Raw genomic sequence first — 23,320 nt, 5'->3', positions numbered from 1 at the left:
CATGTGCCTGTAGGCACACACACGTGCTTTGGACAGTGAAGGAAGTGGTGATACCTATGACTGTGATACCCACGAAACAATAAGGGAAGAGAGAGCAGGCAAGGAGGGCCTGAAAAGTCAAACTGTTCCAAAACTGGGGAAATAGTATCCCACCTCCACAAGTCTAAATACTGATTACTGATGGATCTGCTTAGTAAGAACTTGGTCACGTCTCAGGATGAGATCAAGGCTCTGAAATCCAGTAAGAATTTACCATTGTGAATTCAGCAATAAAATTGTTGATGGAAATAGGAATACTTAAGATGGAAAGTTGCTTTATGTTAGCATTTATGGAAAATTGGAACTGGATTTTAAAGTCATCCGTTCATTGTTATTTTGTTTATATACACTTGCCACTTGAAAAATTTCTTGTGAGAAAACTCCACCTATAATTTTAAAAGTGGGCAAAAAACTTCCATGTCTGTGCTGATTCTTACAGAGGACCCTGTTCCATGTGGCATTTAAGTATATCTTTAACTGTTTAGCTAGATAAGGACTACAGCTTTTGTGTTCTTTGCAAATATAATATTCTATGCATAAGCTTACTTTTTGTGATTCATTCCCTCTGTAAAATAAATTACAAACCTTCAGATGGGATTTAGTCTGGATTTCAGAGATAAATGTGTGCACATTTTTATAGATTAGGTTTGTATACGTCTCTGCATATATATATATTTATGTTATTGATAAAACCCTATTATTTTTTGTCCATCAACAGTTCCAGCCAAAACCAAGAGCTTGGTTTTGTCCAGAAATCTTCTGATCACATCTGCCCTGATTGACCAAATGCGTGACAGAAGAAATTCTCTCTCAGCTTTGTGATCTCCCTATTGTTTATTGAAGGATAGGACATGAAATTATTTCCTTCCAAATCCTCAGAACTGTTTTGCATAAGTGATCTTCATTTTGCAAGGGTTTTCTTTCTCTGACTACAGAATTATCCTTTCGTTTGTGGATAAAATGCATAAACCCTCTCAAGTTATTTTTATCCCTGCATCGGGAGCTATGGCATGAACTAATTTTGCTTCCTTTCCTTGACCAATGAGGTCAGCATCTTTCAATTTTAAGGGAAAACCAGTAAATTGTGCTGACTTTAAATTCACCATTGATGAGACGCAGTGATGTGGAATCAAATGTATACACCCTGCAGGTTATCCTACTGTTGTGCTATCTGCTCTGTTTAGCTCTTCTGGGTCAGGCAGAGTGACCCAGAGAAACAACTGCATATCAGAACGTCACAGGCCCTCCTTTGCTCTCCTTACTTTTGTGCTTATCCTTGTGTATGTGTGGGAGGAGACCACTGTATTCTCCGCTGTCATACAAAGGCTCATTTCCCCTCAGAGGTGTGGGATTTAGGGCACGGGTTTCTGAGCAATGCATGAAATGACCCTGCTTGTTTATCCAGCACTAATTGCCAGGTGCCAAGGGTCCTGCTTTCACCAAGCGCACAGACAGGAGCTGGTCCAGGGGCCAGCACAGCATCATTGCAGCAACCGTGCCAGAGTCCCTGCTCTCAGCCCTCCCAGCCCCTCTGCCCAAGGACTAGAAGTGGACCTCATTCCTTGTTCACCAGTGTACAGACTGGGAAGCTACCTATGGCTCTCCCCTCCACCCTGACACCCCTGATCCCAGCAGGCATGAAAAGAAAGGTGTGTGGGGCTGCTCGCTCCAGGGAGGGCCCCTAAAATGGACAAGGCAGTAAGCTGAAAATGAGCTGTAACAGCTGCTGTTTCAGGCCTCTAAAAGCTAAGTATGTAGCTTAAGCTAGCTGTAAACATCACAATCAACAGACAGTCCTATGGAGCATAATTCATCCTGCCATTCCATGACAGGTGCCTAAAAGAGACTTCCCCAAAACAAATTGACACACCCTCCACTGGCTATGGCAGAGCCCCGAACATGACTCTAGCTGGCAAGGGGAGATGGATGCACTCTGTCTGTAGCCTCAGAGCACCCGTCTAGTAGATAAGTAACATTTTCTGCTGCCCATTAAAGTACATTAAAGATTTTAAGAGGGAGCTAAAGGACATGAGTTGGCAAAGGCAGTTTTTTGACTGAAAAGAATAAGGCAGGCAAGAGATAACATTAAGATACCTGTGCTGGGCGTAGACGAGGAAGGCACTGAAGGTGGCAGAGCGATGTGGCTGTAGGGCAGGTGTGGATTGACACAAACGCATGTGGCACAGAGAAATTGGGCAGTCCTTAAAGGCTGCTCCTTGAGGACTGCGTTTGAAGAGCGAGAACCAATGCGGGGACAGGACAACATCTTCCCAGGAACAAATGCTAGGACAATCTCTTCAGACTGTTAACTCAACCTCAGGGAGTCTGCACTGTAGTTGTGAAAGTCACAGGAGAAGGTGGCTGATCAAGGTGAGGGGCAGCAAGGGCTTGGACAAAATCATTGGTGGCATGTGAAAGGGGACAGGTTAGGCACAGATAGAACCAGTAAGACCCAGACTCCACCTGGATATACTGATCAAAGGAGGGAGCTGGGTTAAAGATGAAACAGAGTAAAAGCTTGAATCAATCTTTTTAACATCTGCTAGTGCATGAAACCTAAGGTGTGACATAGATAACAAACAGTTTAATTGAGAGAGGGGAGAGAACTGGCAACAAAGAAGTGAATGACATGCCCAAATCTGGGAGAGGTACATTCCTGTAGCTGGCGGGGCTTGTGTAAATTAGAGGCCAGCCCTGGTGCTATTATTCCAGGCAAAGCCTTTTGATCCAGCAGAAGGCAAATCTTCCTCTAAGTTCAATGGGAGCAGGCTGAGGCCATATGTTGAGAGATAAAAACCCAACGTGTGACTTGGTAGTCACATGCACCTGTAGTACGAGTATAGGACTAGTCTCATATGTAAGGCTTCTCACCTGACTGCTACAAGCACAAATGTATAAACAGGCTCAAATGCTGAGCGGTAGAGAGTCCACGTCAGAGGTTTCTGGTACCAAGTAGCTGTGCCACATCAATGTCCAACACAGCAAGAACTAGAGAGATGTTTTTTTTTTTTTAAAAAAAATCGACATAATAAAGTCTAAACAACACCTTCTTAGGATTAAACAGGCGTTTCTCATTCATGCACAGGCAGAAATTTTGCACACCTACCAACCCTTTTGCAGTGCAATAGGCCTAAGCAGCACGTATACTTCTGCTGGTAAGATCACTCTTGCATCGGAAGGAAACAGTGCTGCAAAGTCACAGGACAAATTCTTATCTTAAAAAAAAATGTCCTATGCTCTGAATTTAGGCAGGACACCAGCAAAGAGGAGTTAATCAAATATACAGTGTATGAAGCACCAGTTCAATTGCCAAGTGTAAAACTATGAGTAATGTCCTATCTGTTATCAGTTGATTCACTCAGGGAACTTTTTCACTTTGTTTAAAAACCACAGTGACTGTCCCAGCTGATATCAGAGCAATGGCATTTCTCCTGATGACCTCCGATTTGGTTTGATAAGCTGTTCCATCACAGTCAGCAGTTGTGGAATAGCAGCCAAACTTGGGCACAGCTTTATGAAACAGCAGCCATCAGCATCAATATTCCTATCTTGTTTCACTTGCTCACCGTAGGATCCATAAATTGATGTTAATCATCTTTAACTGCAAAATACATTTTGACAGTGGCTTGCCTTCAGCTTTTGGAAGGTACTCAATTTCTGCCATTTTGGCATCTATCACTTAGACATCTTATCCTGCATTTTGATAGCAAAGCAAAGACCTCTGCTAAAGGAAAGACAGACACATGATCCAAATAAGTCTTAGCAGCAGCAAAGATACGTCCTGGTACATGGCTTGTGTGTGTGGCATGGACTGTGGGGGTAGACCGGGAAGCTGTATGGTTGTCTGTATGTGTCTGTAAATGTGGATCTCCTGGAAAATGTCACATGGCCTGGGTTTTGCAGGCAGGGAGCAGAGGCAGCAGAAATGGAGGTAAGCCCGGTGGTTGCAGGGATACCAGATCTTAAAACAACCCTGAGTTTTCCCACTCCTTCCCCAGCCTCCAGCTGCCAAAAAACACTTTGCCTGGTCTGTGTGCAGGGCCTAGGGTCAACATGCAAGGGTTGCCATGTGGAGAAGAGACAGAAGCGCAATGTGTTCAGAGGGGAACATTAAAGAAGAAGAGCAAGGAGGTTTGATGTTGATGCATCCAGACAGGGGCAATAGATAATTTTGATGAGTGATTGTAACCACACAGCAAAACTAAACTGTGATCAGTAATTTGATGGTACGGTGAAATGTTCTGTCTGTAGAGGAGAGCTGGTGCCTGCAATCAATCATTCAATAAACAGAGACAAGACAAGAAACCGATCAGGACTTTTTGCAGATAGGCAGAGATGCAACCAAAAGCAAGGAAGGATCCTGGACTCATTCAGTGTGATTAAATGCACACTCGTGTATTCTCTGCTGCAAAGAGTATCTGTGACTGTGAAAGATCATTGGTGTGAGGCTCACAAAATGTCAGCTGCTGCTTTCAGGGAGTTGAGCAAGATCTATTGCCTGGTGATAATTAACTATCCATCAATAAATGATAAGTACTCCAGGAAATCAACATGAGGAAGAAGTTGTTCAAAGGAGAAAAGCAAGTCATTAGAAGGAGCAAACGTACTGGAACATTTACAGGAAACAGCACATCAAAAAGCACAGATCTAATACACATGAAGGTGGTGGAGGGTTGGTAGGAAGATGTCAGTGTTGCAAGCATCTGGCTAGAGGCTGCAAAATGAAAAAATGATGAAAAGAAAACTTTCAAATAGGCCAAGTTCAGTACACTGCACTAATGGAACTTGACACAAAACCTGTCCCTGACGCATCAAGCTGACTGGCAGCAGGAATTTAAAGATATTTAAAGATTATATTTGCCACCAGGAGGAAAAAAAAAAAAAAGGAAAGCAAAAAACAAACAAAACAAACAACAACAACAAAACAACACTTGAGTTCTCCTAGATAGGTCAATCAGCTCTAGTAGCCCTAACCTCAACCCCTGCCAGGTACCCACCAGGCTTCTCCAGACAGGCAGGAGCATTTGCGAGCAGGTACACCTCTGAGCCAAGCTGCTGCTCTTTCAAGAGCAATAAGCCTACATTAGTTGTGGGGAAAGTCAGTGTTTCAGTGGTCCTTCCTGCTGAAATCACTTTGAAATAGTCCTTGGCTGCTTCTTTTCTTCTATATGATTCCTTATGTGTCTTTGGTGAATGTCTTCTGGGTCCAATAGCAGTGATTCACAGTGAATTACAATGCTGGGGCAGCCCACTAGGTAGTGAGGACAGTGAAGAAAAATACTAGTTTCACCTAAAACAGTGAGGTGGTGTGGGGAGAATGGTATCCTTGTCTGCAACGACTCTCTTATTCAGTGCTGCTGAGTTTAAATTACATCATCTGAGTTTTAGGCTTCAGTTCAGCAGTGGTAGAGCTGTTTGCAGGTGGAGATGAAATTCCAAAATGTGATAGCAAAGACATGAGAGCAGGAAGGAGAGAACACTTGGAATGCCAGGTGTGACAGGTCTTTTGCTTGAAAAAAAAACAGAGCTCAAGTGCAGGATTTCTAAGTTTTGCAGTTATTTCCTAATCCTTTTGATACCGTAGTCCTTAGAAGCAGGTGGAAGCAAGCAGGAAGCCATTAGAAGTACAGGAACCGCAGCTCTGATGTTTGTTAAGGATATATCTCTTCATCCTGATGAGGATGAAGAAACAGCTGAAAGCAGAGACATAGGCAGTCTGGCACAGAAATTGAAATGGAGCCTCTTGTCCAGGTAGCATAGCGCCTACACTTGGCTGTCCAGCTAGCAAGTGATTACAGGCTTTCCTTGTGTGATGGCAATAATGTAAGGGACATGGCAGAACAAGAATAATCGAAGGCAGCAAGAAGCTTAAGGGGAAATAAGACAAATCTTCAGAGAGCTGGGCTCTATTAATCCCACTGCTTCTAGAGGGACTCATTTCTTATTTCCTTTTTCAGACATTTAGATATTTTCTAAGATAATCCCTAGTTTTTGAAAGTTGTGAGATGAGTCCAGGGTATCTAGGCCGGGCAAAATTGGGAAGCAGATCTCTGTATTATTGTTTTAGATACAAAGCATTGAAGAGCACTGCAGATACTGTGAACGTGTAGAAAGAGGGAAAGTCTTTAAGATGATCTACGTGATGGCTTTTTAATAAAACTGTAACACATCAGCAGAACCGGAGTTCTGATAATAGCATTTGTGCTAATGCCAGCTATGCAGATTATGTTGTCAGAAATCACCACGCTTCCTGGCATTGTCATAATTCTCAAGTATGAAAAGCATAAGGCAGGCTAGTGCTTAAGGAAAAAAAAAAAAACATAATGCAAGTATTTCCTGTGAGTGATAGCTAGCCTAGGGCTTTCCCCAGGGCTGAATTAGATTAAATCTTTTGCCTGTCCTTTCCTTGGAAGATCGCTTGGTGGCTGAAAACCTGGAGTTTCAGTTGCAGAGCCTCTGTCCTGCTGGCTGTGTGGGTGAGACAGCAAGCCTCAGCTTTCCTGAAGGCCCACAGCCCAGGGTCTTCCACTGGTCCTGGCATGCAGTTTTACACTCTCCTGGCCTTGTTCCTTCTCATGCATTTTTCTTGAAGTAGACCTGATAATGCTAATAATATTGCAAAACCTCATTCTTACCTTTCCTAGCACCCTCTGCCCATGCAAGGCAATCTCACCCCAACGGTCCTGGTGGTGCAGCCTGGTTGCTACAACTCTCTGGGAATTTCCAAGGCAGAAAACCACCCTGGCTAATGTCAACTGAAGCTTTAGGACAGCCTGTGCTTACAAAGGCCTCAGTATAGAAATGATCATCACCTATGTTTACATTGTGCTAATACAAAGTCTTCTGAGCTTCTAATTTCTTGGTTTTTAAAACCCTGCATTAAGTAACTAATCTTTAAAATATTTTTCGTAACATAGTATTTGGCCAAGGAATTAAAATCATTGTAACAAACTTGAACATGATGTGCTATACTTAGAACTGTTGATGTCTAGATATGTTTTGCATAATCTCAATTATTTGCTTTTGATATTTTTTAAACTGTTACAATACTGCTACTAACTGAGCACAAGTACAGAAAATAGTATTTAAGCTGACTAAAAGTAGAGTGCATAAATTTTTCAGCTTTTACTTAGTATACACTTAGTTGGGGGAGCTTGCCAGAAAGATTGGTGAGGCCTTGTTTGTTAAAAAGTGGAGCTCTCCAAGTTGTTTAGCTTGTGGAAATGTCGGTCATAATCTAATTTGATTTTTTATGCATTGCACTGAAGTTTAGAAGGCTGGGCACTACTGCATTTTTTTTAAATTTACTTTTATTGTGCTGCTCTGGTATGTATGTATTTGGGGCTATAACTAGAATGTGAAATTGTAACGGATGGCAGAACAAAATGCAATTGAAAAGTGACTGCAGTAGTACTGGAAAGAACAGCATTAGAGCTGAATTTGAGTAGCCTCCTAATGCAAAGGAAAGGAAAACAGCTTTGTGATGAAATTTGCAGATGCTTACATAGTTGAAGTTGAGAATATTAATAGATCCAGAGGAAAATTCACAATGTCTGTAAACAATACATGAAATACATGTAATTTCTTTTGTTAACAAGAGATTCTAACCCTTGGAGATCTGAAGAAAAATGGGTTGAGGCAGGATTGCATGGGGCATCCTTTCTCTCTGGCAAGCCAAATGGCCTGGGGGAGCCAGCCCCAGAAAAGGGGCCCACAGCCCCCCTAACCCTCCTCCTTCCTCCACGTGAGGGCATCTTCCAGGCTGCTCCCAACACAGCTGCCTTTGGGCCACTCATGTTGGGCATCACAGAGGCTTGCTGGGGTCACAGGGGCCACTGCTGCCCTGCCTTTGCCCCGGGCCCTACAAAACAGCCCCTCCTGCAGCTGGCCCGCCACTTGCTCAGCTACACGGTCCTCTGAGAGCCAGCGTACGTGGCAGGAAGAAGGCTAGAGAAGGAACAAGGAGAGCGGCAGCCCTCCTCGGTGTGAGGACAGCGAAGCAGTCTGAGGAAGCACCGAGAAGGATGGCAGCTAACGAGAGGAAGATGTGTCATGGGTAGAGGGACAGCACCTCCGGCACAAAAGACACCAGTGCCTGGCCCACAGACACGTATCACAGATATCACTGGCACTGCAGCGATGCGGGGAACGGGCTGGCCCCTCAGACGTACAGCGACAGGGGCCTGGGCCTAACCAGGGGTGCAGTGGTGGTGTGGAGTGAAGGCGGGAGCGTGAGGCAGACAGCCATGGGGAGCTAAGGCGTGCCTGTTGGCCAGAATACAACGTGAGACCCAGCCATGGCCGTAAAAACAGCCGCGTTGAATCCATGCCTGGAAATGAACTGGACAGCGGCATGGGGCCTAAATGTGGAACTGGTCAACCCCCTGGTTTGGCACCCTGGCCTGAAAATATTCCTGATGGAAAGCATCCCATATGGGCAGTCCCAGGCAGGGACTGGCTTGTCCTCCTGCCAAACACCATGGAGCCCATGGAGCTGGGTCCACAAGAAGAGGCGGAGGAACCCATGGAAGTGGATCCACCTCGGCCACATCAGACCTGGGACAACCCCGGCAGGTCTTTGCTCTGTGCCATCAGAGAACATCAACAGCTTCGCAGCAGGGCCCGGAGAGTTCCCTACTCGTCGTTCCTCAGGCTGCATCCCAAGCATTAGCTTGGAGCCACCAAACACACAGCAATAAAGAACTCTTGCCAATTCTCAGGGATTGTGTGAGTGCTTCTTACCCATCTGCCAGCCCTTGTGCGAGAGGTGGCAGCCCTTCTGCACAGAGCCTCGAGGAACAGCACAAGAGAGGACACAGCTCCCTTCGGGAGCCGGAGGAGTCCCCGAGGGCCACCATGCACCTTTAACACTTGTGAAAATAGACTGAGGGGTGAAAATAGTAGTGTGTAAGTGATTATAGGTGGCTAATTTCTTATATTAGGAGTGAGTTTCTATAGCTGAGTAATTGGTAACAACAGACGTGGAGAAGGCTGAGGTACTCATCAACTTCTTCGCCTGCGTCTGCACTGGTAGACGGGCTTCCCAAGTCTTTCATTTCCCTGAACCCAGAGATGGAGGCTGGGAGATCAAAGCCCCCCCACTGTAAGTGAAGAGCACATTCGAGACCACCAGAATACGTTGTATTCTGATGAATCTAAACAGTCTGTGGGACCTGATGACATGAATCCCAGGGTCCTGAAGGAACTGGCTGATGGAGTTGCCAAGCCTCTCTCCATCATAGCTGAAAAGTCCTGGCAGTCGGGCAATGCCCATGGTGAGTGGAAAAATGGAGACGTCATGCCCCTACTCTTCAAGAATTAAAACAAAGAATTGGACAAAGAGCACTACCCTTCAACAGTTAAAACAATTAGGGGACATTCCTTCTTAGAAAGAGCGGTCAGGCATTGGAATAGGTTGCCCAGGGAAGAGGTGGAGTCACCGTCCCTGGGGGTGTTCAAGGAAAGGTTGGACATGGTTCTTAGGGACATGGTTTAGTGGGTGACATTGGTGGTAGGGGAATGGTTGGACCACATGATCTTGAAGGTCTTTTCCAACCTTAAATTTTCTATGATTCTATGATTTTATGATTTATTTGCTATCAGGTTTTAACTACACTAGGTGAGGACACTGTGCAGTTAATTTCTATTCCCTGTTCAAAGAGCCAGCTGAGTTCATCTCACACATGTCGATGATAGATCAGCCTGAATCAAGTTTGTTTTAGCTGTTAAATTACATTTTTCAATTGTTTAAATAGTTCAGACAGAATTTGCACAGTAACATTTTAGCTTTTTATAGCTGTCAAGAAGTAATACAAATAATTACCATGTTCCCTGGTGGGTTTTATCTGATTAAAGTGACATGTCTGCTTATGCAAGATATTTGAATAGAGACATTCAATAAAGTCAGTAACATTTAATTTCCCCTCTCCTCCTCTTTTTCTTTTTTAAGCTACATTTGCTATTTATTTTAATGTCATGTTTTGAGGTTTGGTATATTTTTCTTAAAAGAGTTTACATAATGGAACAATTTAGCAGAGTATTTTACGTGCTTGTAATGAAATATTTCTTCACAGTATAGTATGGTACTAAGGTACCTTGCTCATGCTAAGGACTATTGCACTTGTCTGAATGCTGTGGAAATACTGCTGGAGTTGTGGGGAGCCAAGGTGGAAGCCACAATTTTCTCCAGATTGCAACAGGAACTGCAAAAGAAAGTAGGAATTCATCTGGAAGCTGCCTGTGGTGTCAAGAACTTGGTGAACTTGAATAGCAGAAGCCTTTTAAAGGATATTTTACTGGTACAAAATCTAGGATTATATATTTCTGATTAGAACTTTTCACTGTTTCATCTGTTATCCAACTTCAAATGCAGAGATATTTCTTGCAGAAGGCTTGATGCCTGTGCCAGCTTTCAGGGCTTGGTTCATTGGCACGTAGATGGCAAAAGCAAGGTGTTTAAATTTTAGTCATAGCTTTCACTCTTAACTCATGTAGACAATGAATTTTCAGGTTCTATAGAACAGGTTTTGCACCAGACTCTTGTAAGAAATATTAACTCAGCCATCTCTCTTAATAAGTTTCTTAGGCTTGCGTCCTTTAGAAGGTCAGATCAGGTAGCTACAATAAGGTTTTTTGACTGCAAAATATGGGGATCTTTGAGGTCATGAACATCAGGAAGCGAAAATGGGCCTTTTAGAGTCCCAAGCAATATGCAGCAGCTCAGAGCCCCACACTTGCTATTAGCCCTAGCTGGTGTTTACATGCACGGTTTATCAAGTGCTGACTAATATATCTTGTCTTAGACCAAATTGCAGATGGCAGGCTTTAAGTCTGCCCCAGGGAGCCTGGTGTCTCAAACTCCCTCCTGAGGGAAGCTTTGGCAAAGCCAGGCATAAGACAGCATGTCTGCAGGGCTGGAGGAGCAGAGACCAGGGCACTCAGACTCTGTGCAAAGTTGGACCAGGAACCGGCCCAGCAACTGGATCAGCAGTTGGATGAGTGCTGGGGTCCCTGGTGCTCCCTCTCCCGTGGCAGTTCCCAATGGGGCCCTTGCCCTTTAATGTGGCACTGCTTCTTTAAACTGATATAAAATACTGCTTAGTTCTCATCTTCCCTACCCAGCTATTAAAATATCCAGCAAATCCCCAGCTTTTTCAGAGCTTCTTTTCTCCTTTTTATGGTTATGGTTTAGATGTGACATTTCCCTTGGTTTTGTGAGACTGCTAAAGATGTTTTGCTCCATTTTAAAGCTGTCAGTGGTCTGCATTTAGATTTCTTTGCAGATTATATGAGACGAGTGAGGCTGCATGGTTTATAGTTTCTTTCTTTTCTAGCACTGCCCCGCATTGTGAATCCTGTAAACCAACACTTTGACATTTTACCTCTAAAAATGATTTTATGAAATGCAGTTTCTTATATTACTTTATCATTACTAATGTTCATTGATTTCTACTAAAAATCCTTCACATAAACTAAAACACTGCATGAAAAGATACAAATATCTACAGCAAAAATGAAGAACGGTATTTCTTTTTATCACCGCTGTATTTCTTTGAATCTGATTCCCAGTTACACTGAGACCACCTTAAGCTGTTTCAGAGAATAATATATCTATCTATATATGTATATATATAAACACTCAGAAGCATATTAGATACGATTTACTCCTACTTTAAGGACTATTTTCCCTGTCATTGTAGTACAAAGTGGTCTTGGTTTCAGTGAGAAACTTCCCCTACTCTTGCAGATACTCAGGATGGGAAGGGCAAGCACTGATTTATTTTCCAGAGATTTTAACTCTGTACATCAAAATATAAAACACTTGTCATTGCCCTATCCTAATAATTCTACATAACCAAAGGGAGAACCCAGGGGGGCTTCAATACAGCACTATAATAAGCAATTGCAGCAACATTTATCACTTCTGATGGCAAAGATTAAAAACAACAACAGCAACAGCAACAACAACAACAACAACAACAAAACAAACAAACAAACAAAAAAAAACGCACCATTTATTCCAAAGAGGTAAGTATGACACCTTAACAATTCCATCTTCTCCTTATTGCAGACATTTCCATTTCAAGCTCTGACAACATTAAAGAAGAAATTTATTGGAGTTCATCACACAGTCTGAATCCTGTGGAGCCAAGGTATTAATAAAGATGTAGAACTGACAGTGTCAACAGTGATTTAAATCATTTAGTCACTATGATAAACGTTGTGTTGCCCTAAAATTTAAGGGATGGACTGAGAACATAAGTCACTCATAATAAAAAACAAAGTCAGTGGCAAATGGCTTGCATTTGCAAAACCCATCATGACCCAAAATAAAAGACTGAATGAGAGGAGCTAAAAAGGAAGTCATAATATCCATGAGATAAATGCTCATGATATCTCATGAGTCCATGAGATAAAGACAGATGTCCTGTGTGGATGTAGTACCTACCTTTCTACCCAAAGAAGTCAGCACTACATATATCAGCAAAGAGCGAAAGTAGAACAGGATAAAGTACAGACAGGATGTTTGATGTCTGCCAGACAGCAATTGTTCCAATCATCATTTTGGTTGATAAAGGTTTGATGTGGGTCAACTCTTGATCAATCTGCTAGATGTAGCCTGGGATAAATTAAAAACAAGATGGAGAGATGGAGAAAAAAAATCAATTTCCATCCTAAACTTCTGTATTATACATACAGGTAGGAAGAGATTCAAGAGAATGAGGAAAGAGAGGAGACATCACTCACGATGCCTGAAAGAGAATAAGAGAATTGATTTGAGAGTAATCAGGGAAACAAACAATGAGGCAACAAAAATGTTAAAAAGAAATATTGTGATCTCAGGAACATTGAAGATAGACCTAAATTCAGAAGCCACCTCTAGAGGCTTAAAGAGAAGAGACACTGGGAGGATAAAGCAGCTAAGTCTCCATCTAACTGTGTAAGGTACCAATCAGGTCCTTCTGTAGGACATCATATTAGGAGCTGAGAAAGCAGGGGAACAGCACAGAGGTGAAATGTTGTCAGAAGCCTTGCAGACATAATGGACATGCTATGCTATGATCAGCCTGTCCACTCTCTCTCTTCTTCTCTTGCACCCAGTACACCAAATTTCCTTCCCTCCTTACCTGCTAAGCTTTTCACTCAACACCATCTTATCTCTCTGTCCTCAAATCATGGTGCTCCTCAGGGCACATCTCACCTAATCAAAACACTCTTTATCAAACCCTTCCTGCATTGGCAGTCTTCACAAATATTATTTTTGTTTCTAACTTGTAGTTTTTACAAAATGTTGATTTTCATACATTCCTGAATTGGTCCATTTCTGTCCACCTTTCAAAGATAATAAAAAAAAATATTCATTCACTGAACAAGCTGTAGGAAAGTTTGTTACCAAGACATTTGTCAGAAAATTTCTCATCCTCTTACAAGATCCTTCTAAGCTCTTCAGGCCCAAAATGTCTTAAGTATTCCCTCCCTTTCATCAAATTAGGAATTAAACTCACTTTACCTTGGAAAGGTAATTTTCCATCAATTTTGTGTGCTGCCCAAAGTGTGATAGAAAATGTCCTTCAGCAATTTTTATACTTCAGCCAGTAAGCCGTGGTTCTGGAAAAAAAAAAAAAAAGAAAAAAAATACAGGTGATAAGGGTGACATAAAAAGCATTTAGAAATGTATTTATAACATGGAGCTGGATGCTGTAAGACTGAAAATTATTAGTTATTTCCACCCACCTTTTAGATTCAAAAAGAGCACTTAAAGGCAACTGAAAGATGCTGGTTGAATTTGGCATAGAGTTGGCATGGACAGAAGCAATGTAAGAACAACAAATGGCTGTAGGAAAGTTATTCTGAGTGCATTTTCATTATGCCTGAGTAGATACATGAGTGCTTGTGTAAATCTGCAGTCCACGTTCATTGTCAAAAGCATGTTTCTATGTAGTCTGGCTGTTGTGGTCTCAGCCCTCCTTGAAGGGATGACTGAGTCAGCGGCACAGAACAGTGGCTGAGAAGCTGCTCAGACGATCATACATCAGTCTTGGTGGCTCAATATTGCAACTTTCTTCATCTTCCCCCACATAAATAAAAACAAAATCAATTTCTAGATTCTACCAGATTGGTAAGGTTGAATATGGACTAACATACTAGCAGTGGTTCAGCTCAGGAGCACTGCCCTGGAAACTACACAGAGGAAGAGCCTTTTTGGCTTTGTATGGCCATAAACAGGAAATACGTCCTCAGCTTTAAGGGTGTAGTCTTGTAAAGACTTAACCTATAGGAACAGATTTAGCAGAGAATAATTCCTTTAAGTGGACCTGTCTGCTGCAATGAGAAAAATAAATACCACATAGCCTTTTTTTTTTTTTTTTTTTTTTTTTTTAAATAAAAGGCATAGCTTTCGCCAAATTATTTTAATTATTAAGGAATTATTTTAATTATTAAAGAATTACTTGCTGCCTTGAGCAAAATTTGGTGGAAGATGATATACGAGAGTTTGTTTTTTAAACAGTGAATTGTTCCATTTAAACGTTTCTCAGATGAAATGTTATGATTTTTGCCTTTCAAAATACTGGTTCAAATATCTAATGGAAGGTTTGCAAGGCACAAAATGAAAATTCAGTTGTCAGCAAAAACTCTGGTGGAGACAGCAGTGAATGACAAAAATGGGCTAAACTCTTGAGCTTTTGTGTGCTACTTTGTGCCCTTCACTGGTCCCTGAGAAGAGCAATCAGAAAAATCATGAAGTGAAGTGACTCAGTTCCTAATGATTGACTTCACCCATCAACAGGCTGTCAGACTAGCAGGGGGTGGCAGGGTCCCACTGTTACCTGGAGATGCTCAGTTATTTACCGATCCCACAGAAAGGAAGCTCTTTGCTCTCTGGCCTGGGTAGTGTTGGGGTGTGCACGTGCCTGTGAGACCTTTTCCTTTGCTTTTGGGCCTCTTTCTTGACAATGTTGCACTATTTATTTGGGTTAATTTTTGTTTGCCACCTCATTAAATGGATTCAAGCTTTTTGCACAGCCAGATCATCCTCTCTTTTTCTCCCTTGTGATTTCTGAAGGTATTTAGGCAACCACAGCTGAAGTTGTGTGTTGAAAGAAACATCCAGGCCTGCTGAGGCACCAAGGGTTTCAGTGGGAATTGGCTGTTTATGGGCTCCTAAAGGGTTTCTCTGTGCTGTGTACCTCTGTTTTGGTTCCAGTGTTTAAAAATCTGACTCATGCAGCTTTATTTGTCAGGGCAGATGGAGAAGGACAGGAAAGAGATTAGTTTTAGAGCTGACTTATCCTGAGGTTATAGCTCTTCGAAATGTCAGCACTATTGATGATGGGCCTGCTTCACCCACGCAATTAAACACATCTACTGAAATGTCACTGCTGCCGCCCAATGATCTGATGAACAGCTCTGGCTGGGGGATGTTCTGACACAGCACAGTCAAACTGTTGGGATGCTGCGGTCTCTGTCAGACATCCCCTTGGTCCACAGGTGATGAAACACCACTGAAGGCAAGGAGGGTTAGTCAGCGTTACATAAAATGGTTAGTCTCTGTGTGTAATTGTCCCAGCTTCACTAATATGGAGTGGATTCACATGATGCCTTCCCACAACTCCCAATGTTTGACGCTTTCCACTGCCTAAAACTTGTGCTCTTAGTCTTGATTGAACAATGCCTGTGAACTCCTTTAAAGAAATGACTGACAAAGTAGGCTGTCTCTTTGTTTCCATTTGGACTTTATTTATCTACTGATGGTATAGAAACCTGCTCACTGACACTTAGCAATCTCTTATTTCTCAAGGACTATGTTAGGGTTTCTTTCTGAACCTGAACTATACCTTAAGCTATACCCTGCCTTACTGTTCTGCCATAGGAAGGCTAACAGACTGGCCCAAGGAGAACTCCCTACTGAATATCAGAAAGTACACAAAGTTCAATATTCACTTTGGGAAAATAGGTCATGAATCTCTCCTCCAGTCACACTGTGCATCTATTATTAAAAAAAATAAAAAATAAAAAAATAATAAAAAAATAATAAAAAAAAGAAAGAAAGCAAGAAAAAGAGCTCTTAGGTTAGCCTGGCAAGAAATGTTCCAGGAAATGAAAATCTTATAACTGCTGCTGCTTGTCAAAGACCTCATGAGCAAGAAATGGAAGAAAGTCACCAAAGGAAACTTAAGATGAGTTGTGGGACCCACTGCTCATTTTCTTTTTCCTTTGCTCTTCAAGGGAATTGCTTTCACCAAGCAGTGCAAAATATCAGAGTGCTGCAGACAGCTTTCTTCTGGAATTTGTGACAGACTGTTGTAGAGCAGTGTTAGATTCCACTATTATGTGCAAGATCTGTTTTTGGAGATAGTTTGTAACATTGTGGGCCTATATTGCAAAGAAGGAATGAGCCATTTCAGCTGTCAGTCTCACTAATTATTACACTTTCTAGTATTACTGTTATTTGTTGAGGCTAGTACATTTTTTCTTAAGCTTTTATTTTTCAAAAATGCAATCCCCTGCCCAGACCCACAAAACCCGGGATGAAATATCTGCAGATTTTTCTTCCCTCAGAAGAAATATACTATTTGAGTTTTGATCTCCTGTAGTTCTGGGGTGAAATATTCTAACTTACATATCAGAAAACCCAGAGGTGTAAGAAGCATTCCTCCCTATTTCTGCTGTTGGACAGCAATAGCTCTCAGAGGCTTCCTAGCCCAGATGAATGACCTATTGTGCTAGACATCATCAAACATATAGTAGGAGACTGTGTCTACCATAAAGAGATTATTTTCTAGACAGAGAAGCTGCATAAAGGGCAGCCAAAGGAAAGTGTTGGTAGTTATATTGCATAAATAAGGAAATGAGACACGAATGTTAAAGCCTAAAACTCCTCAGATGTATTGAAACCAGTGGGAATTTGGTGCGATATTGCTTGAGTAAAGCAAAACAACCTATGTCACAGAGGAATTCTTTGGCAAAGAACTGAACATAGATATTGCAGAACCTGAGCCACCTGAGCTAGCCATCAAGTGCCTAGCTTTCTTTTTGAGGAAGAAAAAGTAAGAAGGAGTGAAAAGTTCTGTCCATGGGATAAATGGCTGACACACATAAGCAAGCAATTAGAAGGATAAAATGTAAGATTTTTACTCGGGAAAGTTACTCTAAAAATGAGTTTTTCTGCCAATTATTGGGGAGGCATCTCACCAATTAGGCAGAAAATGATTTCCTTGTTTGTCTGGGAGTCTTTTTAACCTGAACCTGGCCTTAAAAAATCATCAGTGGCACTGAAGAGCACTATGGAAGAGCATTGATAGGATTTCATACAATCGCAGAATATCCTGAGTTGGAAGGGACCCACAAGGATCATGGAGTCAAACTCCTGGGTCCCCAGAGGACCACCCAAAAAATCACACCCTGTGTCTGAATGTGTTGTCCACTTATCTTCTTGAACTCCAGCAGGCTCAGTGCCATGACCACTGCCCTGAGGAGCCTGTCCCAGTGCCCGACCACCCTCTGGGTGCAGAACCTTTCCCTAACCCCCAGCCTGACCCTCCCCTGTCCCAGCTCCATGCCGTTCCCTCGGGTCCTGTCACTGTCCCCAGAGAGCAGAGCTCAGCGCCTGCCCCTCGGCTCCCCTCGTGAGGGAGCTGCAGGCCGCCATGAGGCCTCCCCTCAGCCTGCTCTTCTCCAGGATGATCAAACCAAGGGACCTCACCTGCTCCTCAGGCATCTGCCCCTCTAGGACCTTCACCATCTCTGTAGACCTCCTTTGGATGCTCTGTAATAGTTTTATGTCCTTATTTTATTGTGGCACCCAAAACTGCACACAGTACTTGAGGTGAGGCCACACCAGTGCAAAGCAGAGCAGGACAATCACTTGCATTGAGGAGAGCACTGAAGAGAACTGTCCCCAGAAGGGAGCTTTGGGGAATCCTGCTAGTGTCTGGCCACCAGCCTGATGTACCCAAGTTACTATAACCCTTTCAGCCTGACTCATCGGCCAGTTGTTCCCAACTTATTATGTATTTGTTTGGCTGTATGATAAGTATTTTGTCCAGAAGGATACTGTGAGAAACAGTATCAGAATCTTCTGTGAAGTCCCAAAAGATCACATCGACTGGCTTCCCCTAGTCAAGTAGAGGGGTAATCTTGTTGTAAAAGGAAATAAAGTTAGTTAGCAGGACTTTCCCTTGTGAAACTGTTGGCTATGACAAATGACTGCATTGTCTTTCAAGTGTTTTCCAGTAACTCTCAAAATAAGCTTCTCTATAATTTTATGAAGCACTAAAGTGAGACTGAAAGGCCTGTAATTACGAGGGTCTTCTTTCTTACCATTTTAAAAAACTGGGACAACATTTATCAGCTTCCAGTTGACTGGTACCTCTCCAGATTCCCAAGGCCATTGAAGAATAATTCAGAGAGGTCTTGCAGTAACATCAGCCATCTATTTCAGTACCCTAGGATGAATCCCATTGGGCCCCATATGCATCCAGCTGTGGCAGCAAATCCTGAACAAGTTCAGAATCAGATGTGAATTGATCATTTCTCCAGTCACAATCCTTCAACTTGGGGCTTCAGAAGTCTCAGGGCCCATCATCAGTGTTAAAAACAGAGGTGAAGAAGGCATTGAACATCTCCACTTTATCTACCTCCCTGTTTGTGAGGTGACCAACCTCCTCAAGGAAGACAGAAATCTGCCCCCTGATGCCTCAGCGTGCCTGGCCCTGATTTTCCTCCACTTCTGCTGGACTCCCTTTGCCATGGGTGAGTGTGAGCACAAACACAACTCTGCAGAGATATGATAGTGCCACTGACTAGAGGAGGCAATAGAAAGTGAGCACCACCAACCTCTTTTTTTCGGTCTTGCCTTGTACTACATTTATAGGCCTAAACTGAAACCAACCAAACAAAAAGCAAACATGCCCCCCAAAACAAACAAACAAACTAAAAAACAACAACAACAACAACAACAAAAAACACAGCAAAAGTTTTTATTCCACTTCAGTTCCTGAAAGGTTTTCTTAGAGTTTCAGGAGCACAATAATATCTATGTCATCTATACTCATCTTACCGTGTGATACATTTATTTGCTCCTTTCCCATTCACTCAGCATTATGTAAGCTATTTAAGCTATTTATTTGGGTAATAGGTTCTCAGGATATTATATGACATGGAGCTTATTTGGACACCTTCTTTCTGCTCATATTTATATCACTTTAATTTCAAGTAGCAAGTGACTATCACCCCTGTGACAACTGCAGTGATATTTATATAGAAAAATAAGAAATGTAAGGGTTTAGAATAAAAAGAATCCTTAATATTTAGCTTTCTGAAAACTACTCTAGCAATAGAATAAAAGGAGTCAAAATCCCAGGACCAGACAGTTTCCCTAAACCACCTGTATGTGCTAACAAAGCCTTCAGAAAGATAAATAGCAAAGATTTGCAAGGTTGCTAAGTGCTAAGCTTAAGGAAGAATACAATATGTGAGTTTTGTGAGTCCCTGCAGTGCGCAGACATTTAGATAAAGGAGAATGTATTTAGGGTAATTATTTCTCAAGAGGTGTAAGAAATAGAGTTTTAGACACCTAATAGGGAAGAGTGACTTGTAAGAGAAAGAAGGCAAGGGATCTTGTGACAAGACAGCTGAAGGCATGAGGACTGGAAACTGGAGGACCTTAGCCCCTACTTTCTGGGCTTCAAAAGTTGCATTGCTCCTTCCGAAACACAAATTACAGAGGAGGGAGAGCTTGCTATAGTGACCTAAGTTTGAAACTACAAGCACATCTGGACACTGAAGAAAATACTGATGTATTGACTGCCCTTTGATTTCCTCTGAAAGAAAACAGGAAACATCCATTCTTTCCAGTCAGAAGGCAACTCCTTGAGTGATTTTCTGTGACACCAGAGATCAGAAATCACTATTGGACTCCTTTGCTTTCAGTGTTTCATTTCTGTGTTTCAGGGGAGTTCAGCTAGCAATTTCTTTATCCGTGCCTTTATTTTACTTGTAGCTGGTGTTTTCTGTTGCCTGAAGTAGAGATCTTACCCATCAATTCATCTCTTTGTTATCATTTGTGAACATAAGAAAGAATAATTGATGGCATTGGTGTATAATCCTACATTTAACAATTTCCTGAGGGTTTAAAGCTTTTCTCTCTATTGCTTTAGAGATTAAAAAAAAAAAAAGTCCCATAGGCTCAGGTCATAATTGAAAACACACTACTTTCAATATAGATTAAAGAACACACAGGAATGAATGCTTTTAATTCATGTAAACCCAGCCCTGTAATGCCTTTTTTCACTGATACCGTCCGTTAGCCAGCAATTTGAAAACAGCAGAGAAATGATTTGATTTCATAATCAAATAGCTGAGCAGAAACCATTTCCTCCAGCGCAGCTTTTACATTTATATTTAAATGAACTGCCTGTGGCTGGGAAGTTCTGCCTCATTTAGAGACAGGAGTTAAAAAGACCTACTGTGCAACACAGGGCAACGTAGAATTAAGAGATATGGGTGAATTTCAAGTGTCTCAGAGCAGGAAGAAAGCATACCACTTGTTCACATGTGCTGAGACTGAATCCAGAGACAGGTCAGCCCACGGTAAGCCTCATCTCATGTGTGGATCCTGGCCACTGCAGACTGCCCACAGTAGGACCAAGCCTGAAGGGCCTCCAGGAAGTGACCCTGCTTTGGTGTAACCTGATGTGGTTTTGTTGCTGGAGTGATACCCGTTTACACCGTCTCTGGATGACACTGGCAAATAGTGTCACTGTTTGCCACTGGCCTGTGAGAAACTTTGGGGAAGGATGGGAAGTAACTGAGAGCGCATCCAGCAGTTAAAGGAGTAACGAATAGCATTGCGAGGTACTGGAGACCTGTTTCTTCTTTTTCCTTGGTAGAGCTACAGCTAGGAAAGAGCTGCAGGTTAAACACCAATTTAGTAACAGTCTATTGCACTTGGTCCTCACCCCAAAACTTTATTCTTTATTAACTTCTTCACAAACAGGAGCTAATTAATCACACTTCTCTTCTTCACAGTCAGTGAAATTCAGGTATTGGAGTAATTGCTCAGGGCCTGTCAGGATACCAGCATGATGGAAATGAGATGAGCTAGCAGTGACTGGTGATCCTATCCACCTGAGAACAGAAATGACCGACTCCCGGGGGGATCTGCTGCCTAGCTTCATTCCTCTCTCTCTCTCTCTCTCTTTTTTTTTTTTTTTTTTCCTGTGGGGATGCTAGTAATCTCACTAGATGACAAGTCACTGTAACTTCACAGGAGTGAGAATGACAATATATAACTAAAGCATAAAAAAGGAGGAAAAGTTCAATGTGTGGCAGAACCCTTCTGAGACAAGTCTTTCAATAACTCTCTCTTTCCCTTTGCACGTGCTCTATCTTCAGGTATTAAAACATGGAAGTTGCCACTCATACCTTTTATTTGCTCCTTGATTCAGGTCTCTGGCTCCCCACTCAAATTTCCCAGTCAAGTGTTAGTAAAAGTACCTAGCACTGAGGGCTCCTGCTGCAGACAAAGTGTTATTCTCCAGCTACAGACTGCAGGCTCATGCTGAGCTCTGCAGGGGAATAGGCTGCAGAGGCACTGAGAGGAACAGCAAAAGAAAATGCCAAGCAAAATTTACTTGAGAGGGGAAAATATTGTCTTCCTGGCTGCTTCCAGGAGTTTTCTTGCTGTATTTTGTTGCTAAAAAATAAGATAGCTGTAGAAATGTAGACGTTTGCAGGGAACTGTAACAAGATGTAGACAAAAACTGAGTGGTCACCAAGGTTTCTGCTACAAGTTTAAAGATGAGCGAGGCAAAGGAATACAGTCCTCTGAAGGAAAGTCTCTCTCGCTGTTAATGACTATGCTTTATAACGGAAAGAAAAGTTACTGCCCTGTGCAGCTGGCTGTCACAGAAGCAAAGGCTAGTGGCATCTAAGGGGAAGAGAAGGCAGGAGTGAGAGAGTTTGTTGAGGGGGTGCGTAATGGCCAGTGCATTTGTCAGCCCTCCAGGAAATCTTACTGGTGTTTCATACTTCTAAAAAATGTCTGCTAGTAGTTTTGGAAAAGGGGATCTGGAGGTAATGTTCTCTCTTTTCCTTTATTTTCCTTTTGTCCAAAGCCTTCTTTAAAAATTAAAAACATAAATATTTATATAAGAAAAAGAAAGATCAGGAAAAGAAGAAAAAATAAAAATAATTTGACCAAAAATACACTCCCCATATTCACTGTATTCTGAAAGAAGCAATTCAGAATTCATAAAATACTGAGTTACTTCCTCCTCAGTTATTCTCCTCACTTCTTTTTTCCTGAATTTCTATCAGTTTTTGCCCATCATCAGTGACTACTATTGGCACCGTTACTTGAATTACCTATCTCCAGGTAGCTCAGGGCAACTTACATCTCTTTTTACACATCCTGATGTGATAAAACTTCAAAGAAATGCAATTACAACAGTTATGAACAGTTGAGCTGTAAAAGATCAGAGATAAATTTTCATTTTCCTCCATCAAAATGTCACTAAACTTTGTCATTTTCTGTGTAACGCTCACCCTATGCAGGGTGTAAGCTGAGGGCCTGGACTCTGAAAGAGTTTTTCCCCTAGTCAGTATGAGTAGGTATTATTAGGAGTAGGGGATATTTTTTTTCTAATGCTAGCTGGCAGATTTATTTTGGTGGAAGTTAACAACAGGAGCAATTGTTAAACAAAATGAATAAACAGCAAGGCCTTGACTCTTGGAAACGTATTTCAAACTTCAAACAAATCATTAGTCAAAGTATTTGCAGTAAATTTCTTTCATGTCCTAGTGCATCTCTCCCCTTACTAATAGTTTGTAAACCCTTGGGAGCAAGCCTGAACAAGATTTCACTAGAAATCAGGCATGTTATTATAACTATTCTTCTTCAGAATGAGCAACTGAAGATAAAATATAAATATATTTTATATAAATATAAAAGATATTTAAGAACACTCTGGCAAAAGGGAGACAGGTCCAAGCTAGAAGCGTCCCAGATGTATATCTGGAGTTGTGCTGAGGGTCAGAAGTGGACTCACTAAAGGGCATGAGATACCTTGAGCACCTCAAACGCTTCTGGGATGGTGCAGTCCCACTGACTATTTGCATCCTCCTTTTTTTTTTTTCTTTTTTTTTTTTTTTCCAGTCGGATGGTTTTAGTCTCCTACTCAACAGGACTTCATCTATCCTATAGTCTCCACAAGTTTCTTTGCCTTTCAGGGTGTCATCGTGTTCCCTCCCCCGCTGATAATAATGCTTAAGGACTTTG

General features: G+C 42.0%; 2 long non-coding RNA genes across 3 annotated transcripts in view; one reads left to right on the top strand and one right to left on the bottom strand.

The window, feature by feature from the left end:
- Window positions 1-23,320, bottom strand: part of LOC118160551 — a 165,739-nt gene that overhangs the window by 34,229 nt on the left and 108,190 nt on the right. For both annotated transcript variants that reach the window (XR_004747560.1, XR_004747561.1), the window contains exon 3: window positions 13,550-13,647. This is a non-coding gene — a long non-coding RNA (uncharacterized LOC118160551). The remainder of the gene's footprint in view (window positions 1-13,549; window positions 13,648-23,320) is intronic.
- LOC118160552 overlaps window positions 1-23,320 on the top strand; it is a 78,362-nt gene that overhangs the window by 8,815 nt on the left and 46,227 nt on the right. The window contains exon 2 of the long non-coding RNA XR_004747562.1: window positions 12,110-12,191. This is a non-coding gene — a long non-coding RNA (uncharacterized LOC118160552). The remainder of the gene's footprint in view (window positions 1-12,109; window positions 12,192-23,320) is intronic.

This window comes from Oxyura jamaicensis, chromosome 1, assembly GCF_011077185.1.
Source record: "Oxyura jamaicensis isolate SHBP4307 breed ruddy duck chromosome 1, BPBGC_Ojam_1.0, whole genome shotgun sequence".
NCBI lineage: Eukaryota > Metazoa > Chordata > Aves > Anseriformes > Anatidae > Oxyura > Oxyura jamaicensis.
Note: the sequence above shows the minus strand (reverse complement) of the source record. Positions and strands in the feature narration are given on the sequence as shown.